Below are 19188 nucleotides of genomic sequence, written 5' to 3'. Positions count from 1 at the left end.
AACCAGCCAGCACAGACTCAGTGCGCTAAACTGCGGAGAGTGTAAATCTCCTAGTTATATATATTTGACCAGCCAGCACAGACACAGTGTGCTAAACTGAGGAGAATGTAAATCTCCTGGTTATATAATTTTAACCAGCCAGCACAGATTCAGTGCCATAAACTGAGGAGAGTGTACATCTCCTGGTTATATATACTTAAACAGCCAGCACAGAGTCATTGCCTTAAACTGAGAAGAGTGTAAATCTCCTGGTTATATATATTTAACCAGACAGCGCAGAGTCAGTGCCCTAAACTGAAGAGAGTGTAAATCTCCTGGTTATGTGTTTATTTAACAAGCCAGCACAGAGTCATTGCTGTAAACTGTGGAGAGTGTAAAACTCGTGGATATATATATATTTAACAAGCCAGCACAGAGTCAGTCCTGTAAACGAAGGAGAGTGTAAATCTCCTGGTTATATATATTTTAACAGCCAGCACAGAGTCAGTGCCCTCAACTTAGGAGAGTGTAAATCTCCGGGTTATACATATTTGACGAGCCAGCTTAGAGTCAGTGCCCTAAACTGAGGTTAGTGTAAGCCTCCCGGCTAGACATATTCAACCAGCCAGCACAGAGTCAGTGCCCTAAACTGAGAGTTTAAATCTCATGGTTATATATATTTAACCAGCCAGCACAGAGTCATTGCCCTAAACTGAGGAGAGTGTAAAACTCCTGGTTATATATATTTAAACAGCCAGCACAGATTCAGTGCTCTAAACTAAGGAGAGTGTAAATCTCCTGGTTATATATATTTTAACAGGCCAGCACAGAGTCAGTGCCCGAAACTTAGGAGAGTGTAAATCTCCGGGTTATATATATTTAACCAGTCAGCTTAGAGTCAGTGCCCGAAACTGAGGGGAGTGCAAGTCTCCCGGCTAGATATATTCAACCAACTAGCACAGAGTCAGTGCCCTAAACTGAGGAGAGTGTAATTCTCCTGGTTATATATATTTAACTAGCCAGAACAGATTCAGTGACCTAAACTGAGGAGAGTGTAAATCTTCTGGTTATGTATTTATTTAACCAGCCAGCAGAGTCATTGCTCTAAACTGTGGAGAGTGTAAATCTCCTGGTTAAAAATATTGAAACAGCCAGCACAGAGTCATTGCCCTAAACTGTGGAGAGTGTAAATTTCCTGGTTATATATATTTAAACAGCCAACACGGCTTAAGTGCCCTAAACTGAGGTCAGTGTAAATCTCCTGGTTATATATATTGAACCAGCCAGCACAGAGTCATTGCCCTAAACTGAGGAGAGTGTAAATCTCCTGGTTATATATATTTTAACAGCCAGCACAGAGTCATTGCTCTAAACTGAGGAGAGTGTAATTCTCCTGGTTATATATATTTTAACAGCCAGCACAGAGTCAGTGCCCTAAACTGAAGAGAGTGTAAACCTCCTGGTTATGTATTTATTTAACCAGCCAGCACAGAGTCATTGCTCTAAACTGAGGAGAGTTTATATCTCCTGGTTACATATATTTAACAAGCCAGCACAGAGTCAGTGCTCTAAACGAAGGAGAGTGTAAATCTCCTGGTTGTATATATTTTAACAGCCAGTACAGAGTCAGTGCCCTCAACTTAGGAGAGTGTAAATCTCCGAGTTATACAAATTTTACCAGCCAGCTTAGAGTCAGTGCCCTAAACTGAGGTTAGTGTAAATCTCCCGGCTAGATATATTCAACCAGCCAGCACAGAGTCAGTGCCCTAAACTGAGGAGAGTGTAAATCTCCTGGTTATATATATTTAACCGGCCAACACAGATCCAGTGCCTGAAACTGAGGAGAGTTTAAATCGCCTGGTTATATATATTTAAAAAGCCAGCACAGACCCAGTGCCCTACACTGAGGAGAGTGTAAATCTCCAGGTTCTATATATTCGACCAACCAGCACAGAGTCAGTGCCCTAATCTGAGGAGAGTGTAATTCTCATGGTTATATATATTTAACCAGCCAGCACAGATTCAGTGCCCTAAACTGAGGAGAGTGTAAATCTTCTGGTTTTTTATCGTCAACCAGCCAGGACAGACTCTGCCCTAAACTGAGGAGAGTGTAAATCTCCTGGTTATATATATTTAACCGGCTAGCACAGAGTCATTGCCCTAAACTGAGTAGAGTTTATATCTCCTGGTTATATACGTTTAACCAGCCAGCAGAGTCATTGCACTAAACTGAGGAGAGTGTAAATCTCCTGGTTATATATATTTAAACAGCCAGCATAGAGTTAGTGCCCAAAACTGAGGAGAGTGTAAAGCTCCTGGTTTTCTATATTTAACCGACCAGCACAGATTCAGTGCCCTAAACTGATGAGAGTGCAAATCACCTGGTTATATATATTTAACCGGCCAGCACAGATTCAGTGCCCTAACCTGAGTAGAGTGTAAATGTCGTGGTTATACACATTTAACCAGCCAGCACTGAGTCATTGCCTTAAACTGAGGAGAGTGTATATCTCCTGGTTATATATATTTAAATATCTAGCACAGACTCAGTGCCCTAAACTGAGGAGAGTGTAAATCTCCGTGTTATATATATGAAACCAGAAATTGCAGTGTCAGTGCCCAAAACTTAGGAGAGTGTAAATCACCTGGTTATATACATTTAACCAGCCAGCACAGACTCAGTGCACTTGACTGAAGAGAGTGTAAATCTCCTGGTTATGTATTTGTTTAACCAGCCAGCAGAGAGTCATTGCTCTAAACTGAGGTGAATGTAAATCTCCTGGTTATATATATATTTTAACAGCCGGCACAGAGTCAGTGCCCTAAACTGAAGAGAGTGTAAAATACGTGCTTATATGTATTTAACTAGCCAGCACAGAGTCAGTGCCCTAAACTGAGGAGAGTGTAAATCTACTGGTTATATATATTTTACCAGCCAGCACAGAGTCAGTGCCCTAAACATAGGAGAGTGTAAATCTCCTGGTTATATATATTTAACCAGCCAACACGGAGTCAGTGACCTAAACTGAGTAGAGTTAAAATCTCCTGGTTAAATATATTATACATGTCCATAAGTGGACCAGCCAATATTTCTGTAAATTCTTTATAGAATTCAGCTTGAAAACAATCTGGGCCGGTGCCTTACTGCTCTGAAATTGCCTAATTGCATTAAGTATTTCTTGGACTGTTTGAGGAGCATTTCGGACTGATACCTCTTCCGGAGTTAGGCCCAGAAAGGTCAAATTTTTAAAAAATGACTGCATCCTCCTAGTTCTATCTTCACAATCCTGCGAGTTATATAACTCAGAATAAAATTCTCTAAAGATCACATTAATCTTTTTATGATCATGAGTCAAAATACCTGTACTTTCCTTGATAGACGTAATAGTCTGAGGCGCCTTTTTTTTTCTTTGTGAGAAATGCTAAGTATCTACCTGGTTTGTCGCCATATTCATATAACCTTTGTTTTGCAAATAATATTTCCCTCTTAGCCATTTGAGTAAGCGTCGTGTTTAAAGCTGTCCGAAGAGCCGTAATCCTTTACAATTTAATAATAGAAGGTCTATCAGTATTTGCTGTTTCAGCTGCTTTTAAGTGAGCTTCGAGCAGACGCTGTTGGTCTCCCTTAAATTTTTTTCTGGGTCGCTGAGTAGGAGATGATCAAACCTCGCGTGTAAGCTTTGATGGTCTCCCACATCATTGATGGGTTGCTAGCTGTACCTGAATTAATTTCTTAAATGTTTTAAATCCTTGAGAGAAGTACTTTACAAATTTACTGTCTATCATCAGGAAGGGGTCCATACGCCAATGCCGAGGGGATGTCCCATTGTTCCTCGCCTTAGTTTCTATATGTACAGCAGCGTGGTCGGAAATTGCTATACTACCTATTTTACAGGATGATATGGAATTTTTAAAAATTGAGGGGGCAAAATACATATCAATTCTGGTATGACATTTATGTGGATTGGAGTAGAAAGAAAAATCACTGCCCTGTGGATGAAAACATCTCCATACATCTACATAGAACATAGAACATAGAACAATACAGCACAGAACAGGCCCTTCAGCCCACGATGTTGTGCCGAACTTCTATCCTAGATTAAACATCCATCCATGTACCTATCCAAATGCCACTTAAAGGTCGCCAATGGTTCTGACTCTACCACTCCCATGGGCAGCGCATTCCATGTCCCCACCACTCTCTGGGTAAAGAACCCACCCCTGACATCTCCCCTATACCTTCCACCCTTCACCTTAAATTTAAGTCCTCTTTTAACACTCTGTTGTATCCGGGGAAAAAGTTTCTGACTGTCTACTCTATCTATTCCTCTGATCATCTTCTAAACTTCTATCAAGTCACCCCTCATCCTTCGCCGTTCCAACAAGAAAAGGCCGAGAACTCTCAACCTATCCTCGTACGACCTACTCTCCATTCCAGGCAACATCCTGGTAAATCTTCTCTGCACCCTCTCCAAAGCTTCCACATCTTTCCTAAAGTGAGGCAACCAGAATAGCACACAGTACTCCAACTGTGGCCTAACCAAAGTCCTGTACAGCTGTAACATCACTTCACGACTCTTGAATTCAATCCCTCTGCTAATGAACGATAATACTCCATAGGCCTTCTTACAAACTCTATCCACCTGAGTGGCAACCTTCAAAGATCTATGTACATAGACCCCAAGATCCCTCTGTTCCTCCACCTGACTAAGAACCCTACCATTAACCCTGTATTCTGCATTCTTATTTGTTCTTCCAAAATGGACAACCTCACACTTGGCAGGGTTGAACTCCATCTGCCACTCCTCAGCCCAGCTCTGCATCATATCTAAGTCCCTTTGCAAACGACAAATGCCCTCCTCACTGTCCACAACTCCACCTATCTTCGTATCATCTCCTAATCCTAATTCTTTGTTCAGATCCACCAATTGTCTAGATCTGGGAGATACTTTTGCAGTACTCTTGGGAATCCTATCTATTTCTGTATCCATAATACAAAAAAAGTCTCCCCATATAATTGTATGACAGGCACCAAAAGCCATCAATTTTGAAAAGGCTTCCATTATAAATTTGAAGGGGTGTGCCGGAATGGGGGGGGGGGGGGGGGCAGTACAAATTTAAAATCCCATATTCCTCTCCATTTATGAGGGCTTTAATCAAAATATATCGTCCAGATTCGTCTTTTATGTGATTTAGAATTTTGAAAGGGAAGTTCTTTCGAACAAGAATAACAACTCCCCTGCTTTTTGAGCTAAAAGAAGAAAAAAAGGCCTGATAAGATCCACCCTGTCGTAATTTCAAGTGTTCTTTATCCGACAGGTGTGTCTTCTGTAGGAGAGCAATATCAACTCTTTCTTTCTTCAGATTTGATAATATTTTCTTCCTTTTGACTGGCGAGTTACTCCCCTTGACATTCCAGGTGCACCACATAACCGACTGATCAACCATAATCGTCCGGGCAAATACGAGACCCCTCGGGAGGGGAAACCCTATCCAGAACATCCCGAGCATAGAGTATATAAAATTCAGAAAAATAAAGGCTCTCTAATACACTCCCAACAGTATAATAAAAAACTATTTCTAAGTAAAAAAAAATATAAAACATATCTAACTGGAGATTTTCCCCTTTGTTCCCATGGGGAATCACTTCCTTCCCCCACATCTTATTCCCCCCCATCTCCTTCCCACTAACTTCCCAACATCTCCCCCCCATATCTCCTTGCTCCCCTATCTCCTTCACCCCCTAACTGCTTCCCCCTTCCTTCCCCCTATCTCCATCCCCCATCTCCTTCCCACTTCCTTCCCCCATATTTCCTTCCCCTTCCTTGCCCCATCTCCTTCCCCCTTCCATCCCCATCTCCTTCCCCCATCTCCTTCCCCCTTCCTTGCCCCCCATCTCCTTCCCCCTTCCTTCCCAATCTCCTTCCCCCTTCCTTCACCCCATTCTCCTTCTCCCCATCTCCTTCCCCTTCCTTCCCCCATCTCCTTCCCCCTATCTCCTTCCCACTTCCTTCCCCCATCTCCTTCCCCCCATCTCCTTCCCCTTCCTTCCTCCTTATCTCCTTCACACCTATCTCCTTCCCCCTTCGTTCCCCCATCTCTTTCCCGCTATTTCCCTCCACCCCATCTCCTACCCCCTTCCTTCCTCCCTCTCTGCTTCCCCCCGATCTCCTTCACCCCTATCTCCTTCCCCTCTATCTCCTTCCACCATCTCCTTCCCCCTTCCTTCCTCCCATCTCCTTCCCCCATTTCCTTCCCCTTCCTTCCCCCATCTCCTTCCCCCTCCTTCCCCCATCTCCTTCCCCCTATCTTCATCCACCTTCCTTCCCCACATCTCCTTCCCCCTATCTCCTTCCCCCTTCATTCCCCCACAATCTCCTTGCCCCTTCCTTTGCCCCCATCTCCTTCCCCATCCTTCCCCCTTTCTTCCCCCTATCTCCTTCCCCCATCTCCTTCCCCTCATCTCCTCCCCCCTTACTTCCCCCCGTGTCTCCTTCCACCCCGATCTCCTTCACCCCTAACTCCTTCCCCTCAATCTCCTACCCCCATTTCCTTCCCCCATCTCCGTCTCCTTTCCTTCCCGCATCTCTTTCCCCATCTCCTTCGCCCTTGCAACCCCCATCTCCTTCCCCCCCTCCATCCCCCCATCTCCTTCCCCCATCTCCTTCCCCATTTCTTCCCCCATCTCTTTCACCCCTTTCTCCTTCCCCTTCCTTCCCCCATCTCCTTCCCCCCCATCTCATTCCCCCTTCCTTCCCCCAATCTCCTTGCCCCCTATCTCCTTCCCCCATCGTTTACCCATCTCATTCCCCCTTCCTTCCCCATCTCCTTCCAATATCTCTTTCCCTTCCTTTCCCCGTATCTCCTTCTCCCCATCCCCTTGCCCCATCTCCTTCCCCATCTCCTTCCCCCATCTCCTTCTCCCCATCTCCTTCCCCCCATCTCCTTACTCCTTCCTTCCCCCGTATCTCCTTCCCACCTATCTCCTTCCCCATTTGTTCCCCCATCTCTTTACCCCTATTTCCCTCCACCCCATCCTCTTCCCCCATCTCCTTCCTCCCTATCTGCTTCACCCCTATCTCCTTGCCCCATCTTATTCCCCCTTCCTTCCCCTTACTCCTTCCCCCGATCTCCTTCACCACTATCTCCTTCCCCTCTATCTCCTTCCCCCATCTCCTTCCCCCTTCCTACCTCCCATCTCCTTCCCCCATCTCCTTCACCCTTCCTTCCCCACATCTCTTTCCCCCTATCTCCTTCCCCCTTCCTACCCCCATCTCCTTCCCCCATCTCCTTCCCCCTTCCTTCCGCACCTATCTCATTCCCCCATCTCCTTCCCCCAATCTCCTTCCCCATTTCTTCCCCCATCTCTTTCACCTGTATCTCCTTCCCCCTTCCTTCCCCCATCTCCTTCCCCCATTTCAATCCCCCTTCCTTCCCCATCTCCTTCCCCCTTTCTCCTTCCCCCTTCCTTCCCCCAACTCCTTCCCACCTATCTCCATCCCCCTTCCTTCCCCCTTCTCCTTCCACCCCGATCTCCTTCACCCCTATCTCCTTCCCCTCGATCTCCTTCCGACATCTCCTTCCCCCTTCCTTCCCCCATCTCCTTCCCCCATCTCGTTCTCCCTTCCTTCCCCCATCTGTTTCCCCTATCTCCTTCCCCCTTGCTACCCCCATCTCCTTCCCCCATCTCCTTCCCCCTTCCTACCGCCGCTATCTCCTTCCCCCATCTCCTTCCCCATTTCTTCCCCCCATCTCTTACACTCCATCTCCTCCCCCCTTCCTTCCCCCATCTCCTTCCCCCTTCCTTCCCGCTATCTCCTTCTCCCCATCCCCTTCCCCCTTTCTTCCCCCATCTCCTTCCCACCTATCTCCTTCCCCCTTCCTTCCCCAGCTCCTTCCCCCTATCTCCTTCCCCTTCCTTCCCCCGTATCTCCTTCTCCCCTATCTCCTTGCCCCTATCTCTTTCCTCTTCCTTCCTCCCCTATCCCCTTCCTCCAACTCCTTCCCCGTTCCTTCCCCCATCTCCTTCCCCCCATCTCCTTCCTCCTTCCTTCCCCCCATATCTCCATCCACCTTCCTTCCTCCATCTCCTACCCCCTTCCTTCACCCATCCTTCCCCCATCTCCTAGCCCCCATCTCCTTCTCCCATCTGCTTCCCCAACTCCTTCCCCTCATCTCTTTCCCCTCATCTCCTTCCCACTTCCTAACCCCCGTATCTCCTTCCCACCTATCCCCTTCCCCCCATCTCCTAGCCTCTGCCTTCCCCCATCTCCTTCCCCCATCTCCCTCTGCCCCATCTCCTTCCCCCTTCCTTCCTCCCATCTTCTACCCCCATCTCATTCCCCCATCTCCATCCCCCTTCTCCTTCCACCCCGATCTCCTTCACCCCTATCTCCTTCCCACCTATCCCCTTCCCCCCATCTCCTTGCCCCTTCCTTCCCCCATCTCCTTCCCCCATATCTTTCTCCCTTCCTACCCCCATCTCTTTTCCCCTATCTCCTTCCCCTTTGCTACCCCCATCTCCTTCCCCCCATCTCCTTCCCCCTTCCTACCGCCCCTATCTCCATCCCCCCATCTCCTTCCCTCTTCCTTCCCCCATCTCCTTCCCCCTTCCTTCCCCCAACTCCTTCCCCCATCTCCTTCCCCCTTCCTTCCCCCTATCTCCTTCCCCCATCACCTTCCCCCTTTCTTCCCCCATCTCCTTCCCACCTATCTCCTTCCCCCTTCCTTTCCCCATCTCCTTCCCCCAATCTCCTTCCCCTTCCTTCCCCCGTATCTCCTTCTCCCCTATCTCCTTGTCCCTATCTCCTTCCCCCACCTCCTTTCCCCATTCCTTCCCCCCTATCTCCTTCCCCGATCTCCTTCCCACTTCCTTCCCCCATCTCCTTCCCACCTATCTCCTTCCCCCTTCCTTCCCCCCATCTCCTTCTCCCCTATCTCCTTCCCACTTCCCCATCTCCTTACCCCCTATCTTCTTACCCCTTTCTTCCCCCTATTTCCTTCCCCATCTCCTTTCCCCTTCTTTCCCCCCTATCTATCTCCTTCCCCCTTCCTTCCCCATCTCCTTTCCCAATCTCCTTCTCCCTTCCTTCCCCAATTTCCTTCCTCCATCTCCTTCCCCCTTCCTTCCCCCGTCTCTCCTTCGTCCATCTCCTTCCCCCTTCCTTTCCCCATCTCCTTCCCCCTTCCTGCCCCCCATATCTCCTTCCCCCTTCCTTAGCCCATCTCTTTCCCCATTCCATCCCCCCATCTCCTTCCCCCATCTCCTTCCCCCCAACTCCTTCCCCCTTCCATCCCCATCTCCTTCCCCCTTCTTTCACCCCATTCTCCTTGCCCCCTATCTCCTTCCCCTTCCTTCCCCCTATCTCCTTCCTCCCATATCCTTCCTCCTTCCTTCGTCCCCAATCCCCTTTACCCCTTCCTTCCCCCTATCTCCATCCCCCCTATCTCGTTCCCCCCTATCTCCATCCACATTCCTTCCCTCCATCTTCTTCCTCTATCTCCTTCCCCCTTCCTTCCCCACAATCTCCTTGCCCCTTCCTTCGCCCCATCTTCTTCCCCCTTGCTTCCCCCATCTCCTTCCCCCATCCTGCCCCCAATCTTCCCCCCTATCTCCTTCCCCCATCTCCTTCACTCCACCACCTTTCCCCTTCCTTCCCTCCATCTCCTTCCCCCTTATCTCCTTCCCCCTTCCTTCCCCCATCTGCTTCCCCCTATCTCCTACCCCAATCTCCTTCCCGCTTCATTCCCACTTCTCCTTCCACCCCGATCTCCTTCACCCCTATCTCCTTCCCCTCTATCTCTTTCCCCATCTCCTTCCCCCTTCTTTCCCCATCTCTTTCCCCATCTCCTTCCCCCAACTCCTTCTCCCTTCTTTACCCCATCTCTTTCCCCCATCTCCTTCCCCCTTGCTACCCCATCTCCTTCCCCCATCTACTTCCCACTTTCTACAGCCCCTATCTCCTTCCCCCATCTCCTTCCCCCATCTCCTTCCCCCATCTCATTCCACCTTCCTTCCCCAATCTCTTTCACTCCCTATCTCCATCCCACTTCCTTCCCCCATCTCCTTCCCCCCATCTCGTTCCCCCATCTCCTTACCCCTCCTTCCCTATATCCTTCCCCCCATCTCCAACCACCTTCCTTCCCCCATCTCCTTCCCCCTTCCTTCCCTCCATCTCCTTCTCCCAGCTCCTTCCCCCATCTCCTTCCCCCATCTCCTTCCCCCAACTCTTTCCCCTTCCTACCGCCCCTTTCACCTTCCCCATCTCCTTCTCCCTATCTCCTTCCCCCATCTCCTTCCCCATTTCTTCGCCCCATCTCCTTCCCCCAACTCCTTCCCCCTTCCTTCCCCATCTCCTTGGCCCTTCCTTCACCCGATTGTCCTTCCCCCCATCTCCTTCCCCTTCCTTCCCCCCATCTCCTTCCCCCCTCCTTCCCCATCTCCTTCTCCCCATCTACAACCGCCCTCCTTCCCCCATCTCCTTCCCCTCTCCTTCCCTCCATCTCCTTCCCCCTATCTCCTTCCCCATCTCCTTCCCCCAAATCCTTCCCCCTTCCTTCCCCATCTCCTTTCCACCTCTCTCCTTCCCCCATCTACTTGCCCCTTCCTTCCCCATCTCCTTCCCCCTATCTCCTTCCACCCCATCTCCATCCCCTTCCTGCCCCCATCTGCTACCCCCATCTCCTTCACCCCTATCCCCTTCCCACTTTCTTCCCCCATATCCTTCCCACCTATCTCCTTCCGCCTTCCTTCCCCATCTCCTTCCCCCTATCTCCATCCCCTTCCTTCCCCTGTATATCCTTTTCCCCTATCTCCTTGTCCCTATCTCCTTCCCCATCTCCTTCCCCCTTTCCATCCCCCCACTTCCTTCCCCCCATCTCATTCCCCCCATCTCCTGCCCCCTTCCTTCCCCCAATCTCGTTCCCCCTTCCTTCACCCCTCTCCTTCCCCTTCCTTCCCTCTATTTCCTTCTCCCCATCTCCTACCCCCTTCCTTCCCCCCTATCTCCTTCCGCCCATCTCCTTCCCCATTCCTTCCCCCTTCCTTCCCCATCTCCTTCCCCCTTCCTTCCCCCTCTCTCCTTCCCAATCTCCATCCCCCTTCCTTCCCCCATGTCCTTCTCCCCTATCTCCTTCCCCCTTCCTTCCCCCCTCCCCTTCCCCATCTCCTTCCCCCTCCTTCCCTCCATCTATCTCCTTCCCCCTTCCTTCCCCCATCTCCTTTCCCCCATCTGCTTCACCCTTCCTTCTCCGATCTCTCCTTCCCCCATCTGCTTCCCCATTCCTTCCACCCCATCTCCTTCCCCCATCTCCTTCCCCCTTTCTTCCCCCTTTCTCCTCCTCCTATCTCCTTCCCCCTTCCTTCCCCCCTCTCCTTCCCCCATCTCCTTTCCCCTTCCTTCACCCATCACCTTCCCACTTCCTTACCCCCATCTCCTTCTCCCCTATCTCCTTCTGCCATCTCTCCATCCCCCTTCCATCGCCCTTTCTCCTTCTCCCATATCTCCTTCCCCCTTCCTTCGCCCCATCTCCTTCATCCTTCCTTCACCCCATCTCCTTCTCCCCTATCTCCTAACCTCTTATCTCCTTCCCCCCATCTCCTTCTCCCATCTCCTTCCCACCTCCTTCCCCCATATCTCCTTCCCCCATCTTGTTCCCTCTTCCTTCTCCCCATCACCTTCCCCCCATCACTTTCGCCCCATCTCCTTCCACCCTCCTTCCCCCACCTCCTTCCCCCCATCTCCTGCGCCCCATCACCTTCCCCCTTCCTTCCACTGCTATCTCCTTTTCCGGTCTCCTCCCCACTTCCTTCCCCCCATCTCCTACCCCGTTCCTTCCCCCCTATCTCCTTCCCCCTTCCTTCCGCTATCTCCCACCCCCTCTCCTTCCCCCTTCCTTCCCCCACAATCTCCTTCCCCTATCTCCTTTCCCCTTCCATCCCCCCATCTCCTTCCCCCTTCCTTCCCCCCATCTCCTTCCCCCTTCCTTCCACCCCATCTCCTTCCACCCTCTCCATCCCCCAATCTCCTTCCCACCTCTCCTTCCCCATCTCCTTCCCACCCCCTCCTTCCCCTTACTCCTTTCCCCTATCTCCTTCCCCCTTCCTTCCCCCCTCTCCTTCCCCCTCTCCTTCCCCCTTCCTCCCACCCTCTCCTTACCCCCTCTCCTTAACCCCTCTCTCCTTCCCCCCTCTCCTTTCCCCTATTTCCTTCCCTCCCACACTCCTTCCCCACCTCTCCTTCGCCCCTATCTCCATCCTACCTCTCCTTCCCCCTCTCCTTCCCCCCTCTCCTTCCCCCTTCCTTCCCACCCTCTCCTTAACCCCCTCTCCTACACACCCCTCTTCTTTCGGCCTCTCCTCCCCGTCTCCTTTCCTCCCCCTCTCGTTCCCACATCTCCTTTCCCCCATTGCCTTCCCCCAGCTCCTTCCCCCTTCCTTCCCCCTTTCCTTCCTTCCTTCCCCCCTCTCATTTCCCCCTATCTCATTCCCCCTTCCTTCCCCCTATCCTTCCCAAACTCTTTCCCCCTTCCCGCCTATCTCCTTCCCATTTCCTTCCCCCTCTCTTTCCCCATCTCCTCCCCGGTCCCTCCCCCCTCTCCTTCCCCCTATCTCCTTCCCCCTTCCTTCCCCCCTCGCTTTGCCCCATCTCTTTCACCCCGATCTCCTTCCCCCTTCCTTCCACCCCCTCTCCTTCCCCCATCTCCTTCCCCCCTCTCTTTCCCCATCTCCTTCCCCCTTCCTCCCCCCTCCTTCCCCTATCCCCTTCCCCCTTCCTTCCCCCACTCTCCTTCCCCACATCTCCTTCCCCCTTCCTTCCACCCCCTTCCGCCCATCTCCTTCCCCCCATCTCATTCCCACCTCCCCTTCCCCCATCTCCTTCCCCCTCTCCTTCCACACTCTCCTTGCCCCCATCCTTCCACCCCCTCTCCATCCCCCAATCTCCTTCCCCCTCTCCTTCCCCCTCTCCTTCCCCCTCTCCTTCCCCCATCTCCTTCCCCCCCACTCCTTCCCCCTATCACCTTCCCCCTTCCTTCCCCCCTTTCCTTCCTTCCTTCTCCCCTCTCATTACCCCCTATCTCTTCCCCCTTCCTTCACCCCTCTCCTTCCCCCATCTCTTTCCCCCCCTTCCCACCTATCTCCTTCCCGCTTACTTCCCCCTCTCTTCCCCCCATCTCCTTCCCCCTTCCCTCCCCCCTCTCCTCCCCTTAACTCCTTCCCCCTTCCTTCCCCCCTCTCCTTCCCCCATCTCTTTCCCCCCCTTCCTGCCTATCTCCTTCCCGCTACCTCCCCCTTTTCTTCCCCCATCTCCTACCCCTTCCTTCCCCCTTTCCTTCCCCCTATCTCGTTCCCCTTCCTTCCCCCCTCTCCTTCCCCATCTCCTTCCCCCCTCTCCTTCCCGCCTTTCTCCTTCCCCCTTCCTCCCCCCTACTTCCCCCTATCTCCTTCCCCATTCCTTCCCCCACCACTCCTTCACCCCATCTCCTTCCCCATTCCTTCCCCCACTCTCCTTCCCCACATCTCCTTCCCCTTCCTTCCACCCCCTTCCCCCATCTCCTTCCCGCTATCTCATTCCCACCTCTCCTTCCCCCATCTCCTTCCCCCCTCTCCTTCCACATTGTCCTACCCACATCCTTCCACCCCCTCTTCTTCCCCCAATCTCCTTCCCCCCTCTCCATCTCCCAATCTCCTTCCCACCTCTCCTTCCCCCTCTCCTTCCTCATCACCTTCCCCCCACTCCTTCCCCACCTCTCCTTCGCCCCTATCTCCATCCTACCTCTCCTTCCCCCTCTCCTTCCCCCCTCTCCTTCCCCCTTCCTTCCCACCCTCTGCTTAACCACCTCTCCTACACACCCCTCTCCTTCCCCCTCTCCTTCCCCCTCTCCTTCCCCCTCTCCTTCCCCCATCTCCTTCCCCCCTCTCTTTCCACATTGTCCTACCCACATCCTTCCACCCCATCTTCTTCCCCCAATCTCCTTCACCCCTCTCCATCTCCCAATCTCCTTCCCACCTCTCCTTCCCCCACTCCTTCCTCATCACCTTCCCCCCACTCCTTCCCCACCTCTCCTTCGCCCCTATCTCCATCCTACCTCTCCTTCCTCTCCTTCCCCCTCTCCTTCCCCCCTCTCCTTCCCCCTTCCTTCCCACCTTCTGCTTAACCCCCTCTCCTACACACCCCTCTCCTTCCCCCCTCTCCTCCCCGTCTCCTTTCCTCCCCCTCTCGTTCCCACATCTCCTTTCCCCCATTGCCTTCCCCTAGCTCCTTCCCCCTTCCTTCCCCCTTTCCTTCCTTCCTTCCCCCCTCTCATTTCCCCCTATCTCATTCCCCCTTCCTTCCCCCTATCCTTCCCCAACTCTTTCCCCCCCTTCCCGCCTATCTCCTTCCCGCTTTCTTCCCCCCTCTCTTCCCCATCTCCTTCCCCCTTCCCTCCCTCCCTCCTCCCCCTATCTCCTTTCCCCTTCCTTCCTTCCTCTCCTTCCCCATCTCTTTCCCCCCTTCCCGCCTATCTCCTTCCCCCTTCCTTCCCCCCTCTCCTTCCCCCTATCTCCTTCCCCCCTTCCTTCCCCCCTCTCCTTCCCCAACTCCTCCCCCCATCTCCTTCCCCCTAAATCCTTCCCCCTTCCTTCCCCCCCTCTCCTTCCCCATCTCCTTCCCCCCTCTCCTTCCCGCCTTTCTCCTTCCCCCTTCCTCCCCCCTACTTCCCCCTATCTCCTTCCCCCTTCCTTCCCCCACCTCTCCTTCACCCCATCTCCTTCCCCCTTCCTTCCTCCACTCTCCTTCCCCACCTCTCCTTCCCCCTCTCCTTCCTCATCTCCTTCCCCCCACTCCTTCCCCCACTCCTTCCCCCCTATCTCCTTCCCCCTTCCTTCCCCCGTCTCCTTCCCCCTACCTCATTCCCACTCTCTCCTTCCCCCTCTCCTTCCCCCTTCCTTCCCACCCTCTCCTTACCCCCCTCTCCTTAACCCCCCATCCTTCTCCCCTCTCCTTCCCCATATCTCCTTCCTATCCCACTCTCCTGCCCCCCTCTCCTTCCCCAATCTCCTTCCCTCCCACTCTCATTTCCCCCTATCTCCTTCCCCCTTCCTTCCCCCTGTGTCCTTCCCCCTTCCTTCCCCCCTCTCCTTATCCCCATCTCCTTCCGCATTCCTTCCCCATTCTCCTTCCCCCATCTCTTTCCCCCCTTCCCGCCTATCTCCTTCCCTCTCACTCCGCCCTCTCCTTCCCCGCATCTGCTTCCCCCTTCCTTCCCCCCTCTCCTTTCCCTCTATCTCCTTCCCTCTTCTATCACCTCCTCTCCTTCCCCTCTATCTCCTCCCCCCTCTCCTTCCCCCTATCTCCTTCCCTCTTCCTTCCCCCACCTCTCCTTCACCCAATCTCCTTCCCAATTCCTTCCCCACTCCTTCACCCTATCTCCTTCTCCCTTCCTTCCCCCACTCTCCTTCCCCCATCTCCTTCCCCCTTCCTTCCCCCTTCCCCCATCTCCTTCCCCCATCATCCCCCATCCCCTTCCTTCCCCTTCCTTCCCACCCCTCTCCTTCCCCCCTCTCCTTCCACTATCTCCTTCCCCCTTCCTTCCCCCTTCCCCATCTCCTTCCCCCATCCCCTTCCTTCCCCTTCCTTCCCACCCCTCTCCTTCCCCCATCTCCTTCCTTCCCCCTTCCTTCCCCCCTTCCCCATCTCCTTCCTTCCCCATTCCTTCCTCCCCTCTCCTTACCCCATCTCTCCTTCCCCCCTCCACTCCTTCCCCTCCTCTCCTTCCCCATCACCATCCCCCGTCTCCTTCCCCCATCTCCTTCCCCCGTCTCCTTCCCCCATCTCCTTCCCCCATCTCCTTCCCCCTTCTTTCCCCCACCTCTCCTTCGCCCCATCTCCTTCCCCCTCCCCTTCCCTCATCTACTTCCCACCCTCTCCTACCCCACCCTCTCCTTCCTCCATCTCCTTCTCCCATCTCCTTGCCCCCTCTCCTTCCCCACTCTCTCCTTCCCCCATCTCCTTCCCCCTTCCTTCACCCACATCTCCTTTGCCCCCCTCTCCTTCCCCACCCTCTCCTTCCCCTATCTCCATCCCCTTACTTCCCCTCCTCTCCTTCTCCACTATCTCCTTGCCCCTTCCTTCCCCCTCTACTTCCCCATCTCCTTCCCCCTTCCTTTCCCCCCTTTCCCCCAATCTACTTCCCCCTTCCTTCCCCCCTCTCCTTCCCCTATCTCAATCCCACCCTCTCCTTCCCCCTCTCCTTCCCCCTTCCTTCCCACCCTCTCCTTCCCCCTCTCCTTAACCCCTCTCTCCTTCCCCCCTCTCCTTTCCCCTATTTCCTTCCCTCCCACTCTCCTTCCCCACCTCTCCTTCGCCCCTATCTCCATCCTACCTCTCCTTCCCCCTCTCCTTCCCCCCTCTCCTTCCCCCTTCCTTCCCACCCTCTCCTTAACCCCCTCTCCTACACACCCCTCTTCTTTCCGCCTCTCCTCCCCGTCTCCTTTCCTCCCCCTCTCGTTCCCACATCTCCTTTCCCCCATTGCCTTCCCCTAGCTCCTTCCCCCTTCCTTCCCCCTTTCCTTCCTTCCTTCCCCCCTCTCATTTCCCCCTATCTCATTCCCCCTTCCTTCCCCCTATCCTTCCCAAACTCTTTCCCCCTTCCCGCCTATCTCCTTCCCACTTCCTTCCCCCTCTCTTTCCCCATCTCCTCACCCCTCCCTCCCCCCTCTCCTTCCCCCTATCTCCTTCCCCCTTCCTTCACCCCTCTCTTTCCCCCATCTCTTTCACCCCTATCTCCTTCCCCCTTCCTTCCACCCCCTCTCCTTCCCCCATCTCCTTCCCCCCTCTCCTTCCCCCATCTCCTTCCCCCTTCCTCCCCCATCTCCTTCCCCTATCTCCTTCCCCGTTCCTTCCCCCACCTCTCTTTCACCCCATCTCCTTCCCCCTTCCTTCCCCCATCTCCTTCCCCCATCTACTTCCCCCATCTCCTTCCCCCATCTCCTTCCCCCTTCCTCCCCCCTCCTTCCCCTATCTCCTTCCCCCTTCCTTCCCCCACCTCTCTTTCACCCCATCTCCTTCCCCCTTCCTTCCCCCATCTCCTTCCCCCATCTCCTTCCCCCCTCTCCTTCCCCATCTCCTTCCCCCTTCCTTCCCCCCTCTCTTTCCCCCATCTCTTTCACCCCGATCTCCTTCCCCCTTCCTTCCACCCCCTCTCCTTCCCCCATCTCCTTCCCCCCTCTCCTTCCCCCATCTCCTTCCCCCTTCCTCCCCCCTCCTTCCCCTATCTCCTTCCCCCTTCCTTCCCCCACCTCTCTTTCACCCCATCTCCTTCCCCCTCTCCTTCCCCCATCTCCTTCCCCCTTCCTTCCCCCTTCCTTCCCCCACCTCTCTTTCACCCCATCTCCTTCCCCCTTCCTTCCCCCCCATCTCCTTCCCCCCTCTCCTTCCCCCATCTCCTTCCCCCTTCCTCCCCCCTCCTTCCCCTATCCCCTTCCCCCTTCCTTCCCCCACTCTCCTTCCCCACATCTCCTTCCCCCTTCCTTCCACCCCCTTCCGCCCATCTCCTTCCCCCCATCTCATTCCCACCTCCCCTTCCCCCATCTCCTTCCCCCTCTCCTTCCACACTCTCCTTGCCCCCATCCTTCCACCCCCTCTCCATCCCCCAATCTCCTTCCCCCTCTCCTTCCCCCTCTCCTTCCCCCTCTCCTTCCCCCATCTCCTTCCCCCCCACTCCTTCACCCTATCACTTTCCCCCTTCCTTCCCCCCTTTCCTTCCTTCCTTCCCCCCTCTCATTACCCCCTATCTCTTCCCCCTTCCTTCACCCCTCTCCTTCCCCCATCTCTTTCCCCCCTTCCCACCTATCTCCTTCCCGCTTACTTCCCCCCTCTCTTCCCCCCATCTCCTTCCCCCTTCCCTCCCCCCTCTCCTCCCCTTAACTCCTTCCCCCTTCCTTCCCCCCTCTCCTTCCCCCATCTCTTTCCCCCCCCTTCCTGCCAATCTCCTTCCCGCTTCCTTCCCCCCTTTTCTTCCCCCATCTCCTTCCCCCTTCCTTCCCCCCTTTCCTTCCCCCTACCTCGTTCCCCTTCCTTCCCCCCTCTCCTTCCCCATCTCCTTCCCCCCTCTCCTTCCCGCCTTTCTCCTTCCCCCTTCCTCCCCCCTACTTCCCCCTATCTCCTTCCCCCTTCCTTCCCCCACCACTCCTTCACCCCATCTCCTTCCCCATTCCTTCCCCCACTCTCCTTCCCCACATCTAATTCCCCTTCCTTCCACCCCCTTCCCCCATCTCCTTCCCGCTATCATTCCCACCTCTCCTTCCCCCATCTCCTTCCCCCCTCTCCTTCCACATTGTCCTACCCACATCCTTCCACCCCCTCTTCTTCCCCGAATCTCCTTCCCCCCTCTCCATCTCCCAATCTCCTTCCCACCTCTCCTTCCCCCTCTCCTTCCTCATCACCTTCCCCCCACTCCTTCCCCACCTCTCCTTCGCCCCTATCTCCATCCTACCTCTCCTTCCCCCTCTCCTTCCCCCCTCTCCTTCCCCCTTCCTTCCCACCCTCTGCTTAACCCCCTCTCCTACACATCCCTCTCCTTCCCCCCTCTCCTCCCCGTCTCCTTTCCTCCCCCTCTCGTTCCCACATCTCCTTTCCCCCATTGCCTTCCCCTAGCTCCTTCCCCCTTCCTTCCCCCTTTCCTTCATTCCTTCCCCCCTCTCATTTCCCCCTATCTCATTCCCCCTTCCTTCCCCCCTATCCTTCCCCAAGTCTTTCCCCCCCTTCCCGCCTATCTCCTTCCCGCTTTCTTCCCCCCTCTCTTCCCCATCTCCTTCCCCCTTCCCTCCCTCCCTCCTCCCCCTATCTCCTTCCCCCTTCCTTCCCCCCTCTCCTTCCCCCATCTCTTTCCCCCCTTCCCGCCTATCTCCTTCCCCCTTCCTTCCCCCCTCTCCTTCCCCCTATCTCCTTCCCCCTTCCTTCCCCCCTCTCCTTCCCCCTATCTCCTTCCCCCTTCCTTCCCCCCTCTCCTTCCCCAACTCCTTCCCCCATCTCCTTCCCCCTAAATCCTTCCCCCTTCCTTCCCCCCTCTCCTTCCCAATCTCCTTCCCCCCTCTCTTTCCCGCCTTTCTCCTTCCCCCTTCCTCCCCCCTACTTCCCCCTATCTCCTTCCCCCTTCCTTCCCCCACCTCTCCTTCACCCCATCTCCTTCCCCCTTCCTTCCCCCACTCTCCTTCCCCACCTCTCC

Source organism: Chiloscyllium punctatum, unplaced genomic scaffold (assembly GCF_047496795.1).
Source record: "Chiloscyllium punctatum isolate Juve2018m unplaced genomic scaffold, sChiPun1.3 scaffold_221, whole genome shotgun sequence".
In the NCBI taxonomy this organism is placed as follows: Eukaryota; Metazoa; Chordata; class Chondrichthyes; order Orectolobiformes; family Hemiscylliidae; genus Chiloscyllium; species Chiloscyllium punctatum.
The sequence above is the reverse complement of the archived record's forward strand: the minus strand, read 5'-3'. Positions refer to the sequence as shown.